Source organism: Mesoplodon mirus (assembly GCF_964341445.2).
Source record: "Mesoplodon mirus genome assembly, chromosome: 9".
Taxonomy (NCBI): domain Eukaryota; kingdom Metazoa; phylum Chordata; class Mammalia; order Artiodactyla; family Ziphiidae; genus Mesoplodon; species Mesoplodon mirus.
Window position 1 is genome coordinate 74,105,603 of NC_138985.1, and position 10,801 is coordinate 74,116,403.

Consider the following 10,801-nt stretch of genomic DNA (forward strand, 5'->3'; position numbering starts at 1 on the left):
GTTTTCCTGAGAAGTGTCTTAGGTAATTATGTTAGGAAGCTGTGGTAAGATAAAATAGCATCTGAATATCAAATTGCTCACATTTCACATAGATATTGCTTATTTAAAATAGACACGTTAAAATGTTATTGAAGATCTCTCTCAAGACTGTAAATAGTATATACTTTAGCATAGAATAGACTGTATATTTATATACAGAGTATGTATTTTGCTTTTCAGCCCAACTCATCTCAAGGAATTTTATGACAAACTTGTCAGTGAGTGGTTTAAATTGGACGAAGAGGAAGCAGATTTTGGAACAGGCCTGCAGGACACTTCAGAAGGCTCAAGCCTTCTCTTGAGCTCTTTAAAGGGACATGAAAATTTTTCCTAGAAAAGTTATGTTTGCTTAAAATCAGAGTGTATAGGGTGTAGCTCCAAGGGTCAATCAGCGAGATTAATCATCTTGAGGGCCTCCAGCCTGAAAAAAGGAAACGAGTTGCAAGAGAAGGGGAAAAGAAGAGCTTGTGGTCCCTCTGCTGGACAGTTGTGGAGTGGCACCCAGAAATTCATGCCAGAACTCTTTCTGGTGCTCAAATAGCTCACCATCAAGAGAACTAGATCTTCCAACACAAAAAAGAGCAACTGTTCTACTAGATCCAAGGTCAGTTTACATGTAAAATCCAAGCTACGTAATACAGTAATTAAGTAGGAAAATACTGTAAATATGATAGAGGTTTTTTTTTTAAAAGGCAAGAAAACCAAATATCTGATTAATCTAAATTTTAGAGTTTACTCCTTAGGTCATCACATATTTGCTGCTCTTAAGAACTTTGATATATATGGTGTTGGGATTTTTTCACATTTAGCTCATCCCCGTGTCAGAGAAAAACCTCCAGAACTTTACAATCTCTTGAAATTGTCAGCCACCTAAATTCTACTTTAAAAAAAATTGAAATATAGTTGACGTACAATATTATGTTCATTTCAGGTATGCTACATAGCAATTTGATATTTGCATACATTATGAAATGATCACCTCAGTAAGCCTAGTCCCCATACAAGGTTATTACAATATTACTGACCATATTCTTTATGCTGTACATTACATCCCTATGGCTTATTTATTTTACAACTGGAGGTTTGTATCCATACCTCTTAATCCCCTTAACCTATTTCACCCACTCCCCCAACCGCATGCCCTCTGACACCACCCATTTGTTCTCTATGAGTGTATTTTCATTTTTTAAAATTTGCTTTGTTCTTTAGATTCTGCATATTGGTGAGATCATACAGTATATGTGTCTTTGTCTGTCTGACTTATTTCACTTAGCATAATACCCTCCAGTTCCATCCATGTTGTTGTAAATGGCCAGATTTCCTTTTTTCCAAGGCTGGATAACATTCCATTGCATATATATACCACATCTTCTTTATCCATTCATTGATTGATGGACACTTACATTGCTTCCATATCTTGGCTATTGTAAATAATGCTGCAATGAACATCGGGTGCATATATCTTTTCAAATTAATGTTTTTGTTTTCTTTGGGAAAATACCCAGAAGTGATATTGCTGGAACATATGGCAGCTCTATTTTTAATTTTTTTGAGAAAACTCCATACTGTTTTCCATAGTGGCTACGTCAATTTACAATCCCACCAACAGTACACGAGGGTTCCCTTTTCTGTACGTCCTTGACACTGCTTGTTATTTTTTGTCTTTTTCATAATAGCCATTCTGACAGGTGTGAGGCATTATCTCACTGTGGGTTTTTTTTGTTTTACATCTTTATTGGAGTATAATTGCTTTACAATGGTGTGCTAGTTTCTGCTTTATAACAAAGTGAATCAGTTATACATATACATATGTTCCCATCTCTCTTCCCTCTTGCTTCTCCCTCCCTCTCACCCTCCCTATCCCACCCCTCCAGGCGGTCACAGAGCACCGAGCTGATCTCCCTGTGCTATGCTGCTGCTTCCCACTAGCTATCTATTTTACGTTTGGTAGTGTATATATGTCCGTGCCACTCTCTCGCTTTGTCACAGCTTACCCTTCCCCCTCCCCATATCCTCAAGTCCATTCTCAGGTAGGTCTGTGTCTTTATTCCTGTCTTACTCCTAGGTTCTTCATGACATTTTTTTTTCTTAAATTCCATATATATGTGTTAGCATATGGTATTTGTCTTTCTCTTTCTGACTGACTTCACTCTGTATGACAGACTCTAGGTCCATCCACCTCATTACAAATAGCTCAATTTCATTTCTTTTTATGGCTGAGTAATATTCCATTGTATATATGTGCCACATCTTCTTTATCCACTCATCCGATGATGGACACTTAGGTTGTTTCCATCTCCGGGCTATTGTAAATAGAGCTGCAATGAACATTTTGGTACATGACGCTTTTTGAATTATGGTTTTCTCAGGGTATATGCCCAGTAGTGGGATTGCTGGGTCATATGGTAGTTCTATTTGTAGTTTTTTAAGGAACCTCCATACTGTTCTCCATAGTGGCTGTACCAATTCACATTCCCACCAGCAGTGCAAGAGTGTTCCCTTTCCTCCACACCCTCTCCAGCATTTATTGTTTCTAGATTTTTTGATGATGGCCATTCTGACTGGTGTGAGATGATATCTCATTGTAGTTATGATTTGCATTTCTCTAATGATTAATATGTTGAGCATCCTTTCATGTGTTTGTTGGCAGTCTGTATATCTTCTTTGGAGAAATGTCTATTTAGGTCTTCTGCCCATTTTTGGATTGGGTTGTTTGTTTTTTTGTTATTGAGCTGCATGAGCTGCTTGTAAGAATTTGGAGATTAATCCTTTGTCAGTTGCTTCATTTGCAAATACTTTCTCCCATTCTGAGGGCTGTCTTTTGGTCTTGTTTATGGTTTCCTTTGCTGTGCAAAAGCTTTGAAGTTTCATTAGGTCCCATTTGTTTATTTTTGTTTTTATATCCATTTCTCTGGGAGGTGGGTCAAAAAGGATCTTGCTGTGATTTATGTCATAGAGTGTTCTGCCTATGTTTTCCTCTAAGAGTTTGATCGTTTCTGGCCTTACATTTAGGTCTTTAATCCATTTTGAGCTTATTTTTGTGGATGGTGTTAGGGAGTGATCTAATCTCATACTTTTACATGTACCTGTCCAGTTTTCCCAGCACCACTTATTGAATAGGCTGTCCTTTCTCCACTGTACATTCCTGCCTCCTTTATCAAAGATAAGGTGACCATATGCGCATGGGTGTATCTCTGGGCTTTCTATCCTGTTCCCTTTATCTATATTTCTGTTTTTGTGCCAGGACCATACTGTCTTGATTACTGTAGCTTTGTAGCATAGTGAAGTCCGGGAGCCTGATTCCTCCAGCTCCGTTTTTCGTTCTCAAGATTGCTATGGCTATTCGGGGCCTTCTGTGTTTCCATAGAAATTGTGAAATGTTTTGTTCTAGTTCTGTGAAAAATGCCAGTGGTAGTTTGATAGGGATTGCATTGAATCTGTAGATTGCTTTGGGTAGTAGTCATTTTCACGATGTTGATTCTTCCAATCCAAGAACGTGGTATATCTCTCCATCTATTTGTATCATCTTTAATTTCTTCCATTGGTGTCTTATAATTTTCTGCATACAGGTCTTTTGTCTCCTTAGGTAGGTTTATTCCTAGATAGCTTATTCTTTTTGTTTCAATGGTAAATGGGAGTGTTTTCTGGATTTCACTTTCAGATTTTTCATCATTAGTGTACAGGAATGCAAGAGATTTCTGTGCATTAATTTTGTATCCTGCTACTTTACCAAATTCATTGATTAGCCCTTGTAGTTTTCTGGTAGCATCTTTAGGATTCTCTATGTATAGTATCATGTCATCTGCAAACAGTGACAGCTTTACATCTTCTTTTCCGATTTGGATTCCTTTTATTTTCTTTTCTTCTCTGGCTGCTGTGGCTAAAACTTCCAAAAATGTTGAATAAAAGTGGTGAGAGTGGGCCACCTTGTCTTTTTCCTGATCTTAGTGGAAATGCTTTCAGTTTTTCACCATTGAGGACGATGTTGGCTGTGGTTTTGTCATATATGGCCTTTATTATGTTGAGGAAAGTTCCCTCTATGCCTACTTTCTGTAGGGTTTTTATCATAAATGGGTGTTGAATTTTGTCGAAAGCTTTCTCTGCATCTATTGAGATGATCATATGGTTTTTCTCCTTCAGTTTGTGAATATGGCGTATCACGTTGATTGATTTGCGTATACTGACGAATCCTTGCCTTCCTAGAATAAACCCCACTTGATCATGGTGTATGATCCTTTTAATGTGCTGTTGGATTCTGTTTGCTAGTATTTTGTTGAGGATTTTTGCATCTGTGTTCATCAATGATATGGCCCTGTAATTTTCTTTCTTTGTGACATCCTTGTCTGGTTTTGGTATCAGGGTGATGGTGGCCTTGTAGAATGAGTTTGGGAGTGTTCCTCCCTCTGCTATATTTTGGAAGAGTTTGAGAAGGATAGGTGTTAGCCCTTCTCTAAATGTTTGATAGAATTCGCCTGTGAAGCCATCTGGTCCTGGGCTTTTGTTTGTTGGAAGATTTTTAATCACAGCTTCAATTTCAGTGCTTGTGACTGGTGTGTTCATATTTTCTATTTCTTCCTGATTCAGTCTTGGCAGGTTGTGTTTTTCTAAGAATTTGTCCATTTCTTCCAGGTTGTCCATTTTATTGGCATAGAGTTGCTTGTAGTAATCTCTCATGATCTTTTGTATTTCTGCAGTGTCAGTTGTTATATCTCCTTTTTCATTTCTAATTCTATTGACTTGAGTCTTCTCCCATTTTTCTTGATGAGTCTGGCTAATGGTTTATCAATTTTGTTTATCTTCTCAAAGAACCAGCTTTTAGTTTTATTGATCTTTGCTATCGTTTCCTTCTTTTTCATTTATTTCTGATCTCATCTTTGTGATTTGTTTCCTTCTGCTAACTTTGGGGTTTTATTGTTCTTCTTTCTCTAATTGCTTTAGGTGCAAGGTTAGGTTGTTTATTCGAGATGTTTCCTGTTTCTTAAGGTAGGATTGTATTGCTATAAAGTTCCCTCTTAGCACTGCTTTTGATGCATCCCATAGGTTTTGGGTCGTCGTGTCTGCATTGTCATTTGTTTCTAGGTATTTTTTAATTTCCTCTTTGATTTCTTCAGTGATCACTTTGTTATTAAGTAGTGTATTGTTTAGCTTCCATGTGTTTGTATTTTTTTACAGATCTTTTCCTGTAATTGGTATCAAGTCTCACAGCATTGTTGTCGGAAAAGATACTTGATACAATTTCAATTTTCTTAAATTTACCAAGGCTTGATTTGTGACCCAAGATATGATCTATCCTGGAGAATGTTCCATGCGCACTTGAGAAAAATGTGTATTCTGTTATTTTTGGATGGAATGTCCTGTAAATATCAATTAAGTCCTTCTTGTTTAATGTATCATTTAAAGCTTGTGTTTCCTTATTTATATGCATTTTGGATGATCTGTCCATTGGTGAAAGTGGGGTGTTCAAGTCCCCTACTATGAATGTGTTACTGTCGATTTCCCCTTTTCTGGTTGTTAGTATTTGCCTTATGTATTGAGGTGCTCCTATGTTGGGTGCATAAATATTTACAATTGTTATATCTTCTTCTTGGATCGATCCCTTGATCATTATGTAGTGTCCTTCTTTGTCTCTTCTAATAGTCTTTATTTTAAAGTCTACTTTGTCTGATATGAGAATTGCTACTCCCGCTTCCTTTTGGTTGCCATTTGCATGGAATATCTTTTTCCATCCCCTCACTTTCATTGTGTATGTGTCTCTAGGTGTGAAGTGGGTCTCTTGTAGACAGCATATATATGGGTCTTATTTTTGTATCCATTCAGCCAGTCTGTCTTTTCGTTGGAGCATTTAATCCATTTACAGTTAAGGTAATTATTGATATGTATGTTCCTATTCCCATTTTCTTAATTGTTTTCGGTTTGTTATTGTAGGTCTTTTCCTCCTCTTGTGTTTCTTGCCTAGAGAAGGTCCTTTAGCATTTGTTGTAAAGCTGGTTTGGTGGTGCTGAACTCTCTCAGCTTTGGCTTGTCTGTAAAGGTTTTAATTTCTCCATGAAATCTGAATGAGATCCTTGCTGGGTAAAGTAATCTTGGTTGTAGGTTTTTCTCCTTCATCACTTTCAATATGTCTTGCCAGTCCCTTCTGGCTTGCAGAGTTTCTGCTGAAAGATCAGCTGTTAACTTTAAGGGGATTCCCTTGTGTGTTATTTGTTGTTTTTCCCTTGCTGATTTTAATATATTTTCTTTGTATTTAATTTTTGACATTTCGATTAATATGTGTCTTGGCGTGTTTTTCCTTGGATTTATCCTGTATAGGATTCTCTGTGCTTCCTGGACTTGATTCACTATTTCCTTTCCCTTATTAGGCCTTCTTATGGGTTTAGGCAGCCTCTGTGCTAATGGATGGGGTTGTGTTCCTGTCTTGCTAGTTGTTTGGCATAGGGTGTCCAGCAGCTGTAAGGACCTGGACGTGTGGGGTCCCCAGTGTTCTCCATTCTCCTCTTGGTGAGCCTGGAAGGGGGCAGCAGGGTCTCCCTGGAAGGGGCAGCCTGCAGGGATCTGCGTGCTAGGCCATCGGGAAGCTCGCCTCTCTCTCTCCTGGCTCTGGGAAGCCTCTTGCAGAAGCCAGACAAAGCGGTTCATTTCTGCATCTTCCATCTTGTCAGAAAACCATGGGCCCCTTAATAAAACAGAACCCTGAGCCCCCAGGCTGGTGACGCCTGGAGACAGTGCTCCGTGGGAGAGGGCCAGTCCCTTGCAGCCAGGCTCTCTGCCCAGTCCCCTTGCTGCTGCCCCCTGGCCTCAAGGCACTCACCTGGGAGTGCTCCCACCCACCACACAGGTGAGCAGGTAAACAGCCCTTACCAAAGGCATAAGGAGGCAAAGAAACAAGCCAGGGAATCGTAAACGAGCTTCCTCCTCTTCAGCTTGTGGGGGCAGGTGGGAGTCTCCCTGCCTCACCCCACCTGCAGAGGCCAGCAGCCCCTGCCCTTTAGGAAGACCCTTGGGTCAGTCCAGACACCCTGCAGGAAGTCCAGAGTGAGGACAGAGTGGGCACCACGAGGCCTCCTGCCCGTCGAAGGCTGTCATCCGAGTTCCCTCTACTGGCCGCACCTGATCCTTTTCCCGGTTGATAGGCCCCGGGAAGAGCCCCGCGCCATGCACAGGGGTGCGTGCTTAGCCTAATTGCCACTGAAGGTGGGCAGGCGCAGAGGGGTGAAGGTGGGAAGCGTTCCTGAGGGCAGGAAGGAAGGGCCCAGAGGGGAACGGGCACTGCCTGCTTCCTGGATGTCACAGCCTGGCCAGGTGACCTCCACAGCTAAGCTGAGTGCATTCTTCAAGGACTCGAGGCCGATGCCGTCGCCCCCATTTTACAGTAACCTACCTGGGCCTCACAGCTGGTAAGTGACAAAGTCGGGATTCCGACTCAGCTCTGTTTGACTCCAAAGGGCCTGTTTTTAAAGTTCCTTAAGGGAGAGGCTCATAATTAAGAAAAAACACAGGAAAACTTGTACAGGAGGGATACCAAGTGCTATGTGAATCAGAGGAAGAGAGTATGTTTTCACCTGGCGGCAAAGCTGAGGCGTCTTCCTGGGGAAGGTGTCTCTGAGCTGGGACTTGAATGGGCAGGACTGGAGATGTGGAGGGTGCACGGGAGATGGCATTCTGGGCAGGGGACTGAGGACAAGGTGTGGAGGACGGAAGGGTTCTATATGGGCCACTTTGGCAAGAGTTTATGACGTGTGGTGGGGAGAAGACTAAACGGAACGCGAGGCCAGATTTTTTTTTTTTTTTTTTGCGGTCCGCGGGCCTCTCACAGCTGTGGCCTCTCCTGTTGCGGAGCACAGGCTCCGGACGCGCAGGCTCAGCGGCCACGGCTCATGGGCCCAGCCGCTCTGCGGCATGTGGGATCTTCCCGGACCAGGGCACGAACTCGCGTTCCCTGCATTGGCAGGCGGACTCTCAACCAGTCCGCCACCAGGGAAGCCCCGAGGCCAGATCTTAAAGGGCAGCTGGCTAAGGAGCTGGGAGGCTGTTCTGCAGGCTTTGTGCAAAGCAGAGGAAGAGGCTGCAGCCCTAGTGCACCGGGGAGCCTGGAAAGGAAAGTGCAGGTCTTCACACTGGTCCCTGAGGAAGAGATGAGGTCGGGAGTGGAACAGCGGTGGGCATGGAGGGGCGGGGACATGGGTCTTCCCCTGAGGAGCAGGCCCCTGGAGCACTTCCAGGGTGAGCTGGAGGCCCAGCAAGTTTGGGGGAACTGGTGGGAGGAGAGGAAGGGAAGCTCTGGGAGGGACTAAGAGCTCAGCTGTAATGGGTGTTATAGGCCCAGACTCCTGTTTAAATCCATCTGAAACTTATTACTGGTGTGACTTTGGGCAAGTTACTTGACTTCCCCTGAGCCTCAGTTTCCATATCTGAAAAATGGGGATATTTCTACCTACTTCGTAATACTGTCATAAAGATGAAATGAAATATTGGGTGTATGTGGCAAGCCTCCTCTTCCTCACCATCATCATCTGTGGTGGCCAAGCTTCTCTGGGAGATGGTAGCATTTGGGGAGTTCCCAGACCACTTCTCTGTGCCCAGATACAGTGACAGCCGTCAGCCAAGCAAGAGGAGGCCCCTTTGCAAGAACAACACCATAATGATGGACATGAGTTCAGACGCCAGGGCGTGCCGAAGAGTGGGAGTGCGGGGAGACCCAGCCACCGCTGAGAAGCAGGCCACGGGCCTAAAAGCGGAGGTGGGAGGACCCTCATTGGGGAGGAGTTTGCTGGGCATAAAATAAGCCACCCGTGGCGATGGGGGGATGACCTTGACTTTCAGGGTCACACCACACAAGGCAGGTTTCACCTGGCACTTTCGGTTCTGAGGCGCTTAATGGTGCCGCCTTAGCAAGCCGAGCTCCCATCAGTGGTCAGTGGTGGAAGAGGGGCTCTCGTAAGCACCCTGCCGCCTCCATTAGGATGAATTATGTAATTAAACGATTCTTGTTGCTGGTGGGGAGCATTAAGGATTCAGGTTTTACTGTGATGACGAATGAAGGCAATTGGCCGGCCTTGTGTGATTGCATCAGAACCGGCTGCTTTGGACTGAGCCCAAGTCTGCAGCTGGAAGAGGGTGTCAGGCCAGTGGGCCCAGGCCCACTGTGTACCCTGTGCTAGTTTCTTTGCTCTGAGTTCAGAGAATGCCTGAAGTGGCATTTTTATTTATTTATTTACTTATTTGGCTTTTTCATTTTAAATGTTTATTTTATATTGGAGTATAGTTGATTTACAATGTTGTGTTAGTTTCAGGTGTATAGCAAAGTGATTCAGTTATACATATACATGTATCTATTCTTTTTCAAATTCTTTTCCCATTTAGGTTATAGAATATTGAGTAGAGTTCCCTGTGCTATACAGTAGGTCCTTGTTGATTTGTCTATTTTATATATAGTAGTGTGAATGTCAGTCCCAAACTCCTAACTTATCCCTTCCCACCTCCACCTTTCCCGTTTGGTAGCCATCAGTTTGTTTTTGAAGAGTCTGTTTCTGTTTTGTAAATAAGGTCATTTCTATCATCTTTTTAGAATCCACATATAAGTGATGTCTTATGATATTTGTCTTTGTCTGACACTTCACTTAGTATGATAATCTCTAGGGTCATCCATGTTGCTGCAAATGGCATAATTTCATTCTTCTTAATGGCTGAATAATATTCCATTGTATATATGTACCAGATCTTCTTTATCCTTTCCTCCGTCAATGGACATTTAGGTTGCTTCCATGTTTTGGCTATTGTCAACAGTGCTGCAATGCATATTGGGGTGCATGTATCCTTTCGGACCATGTTTCTCTCTGGATATATGCCCAGGAGTGGGATTGCATGATCATACGGTAGCTCTATTTTCAGTTTTTTAAGGAACCTCTATACTGTTTTCCATAGTGGCTGCACCAATTTACATTCCCACCAACAGTGTAGGAGAGTTCCCTTTTCTCCACACCCTCTCCAGCATTTATTTTAGACTTTTTGATGATGGCCCTTCTGACTGGTATGAGGTGATATCTCATTGTAGTTTTGATTTGCATTTCTCTAATAATTAGGCATGTTGAACATCTTTTCATGTGCCTCTTGGCCACTTGTATGTCTTCTCTGGAGAAATATCTCTTTAGGTCTTCTGCCCATTTTTTGATTGGGTTGTTTGTTTTGATATTGAGCTGCTTGTAAATTTGGAGATTAATCCTTTGTCAATCGCATCGTTTGCAAATATTGTCTCCCATTCTGTGGGTTGTCTTTTCATTTTGTTTATGGTTTCCTTGGCTGTGCAAAAACTTTTGAGTTTAATTAGGTCCCATTTGTTTATTTTTGTTTTTATTTCCATTACTCAAGGAGACGGATCAAAAAAAGATGTGGCTGCGATTTATGTCAGAATGTTCTGCCTATGTTTTCCTCTAAGAATTTTATATTGATAGTATCCGGTCTTACATTTAAATCTTTAATGACATTGGAACTGTGAAGTGGCATTTTTTTTTTTTTTTTTTTTTTTTTATTTATTTATTTTTTTTTTGAAAGTCTTTAATTTTAATTTATTTTATTTTTTTGCTTTATAACAAATTTAATCAGTTATACATATACATATGTTTCCATATCCCCTCCCTTTTGCGTCTCCCTCCCACCCTCCCTATCCCACCCCTCCAGGCAGTCACAAAGTACCGAGCTGATCTCCCTGTGCTATGCGGCTGCTTCCCACTAGCTATCTACCTCACGTTTGGTAGTGTATATATGT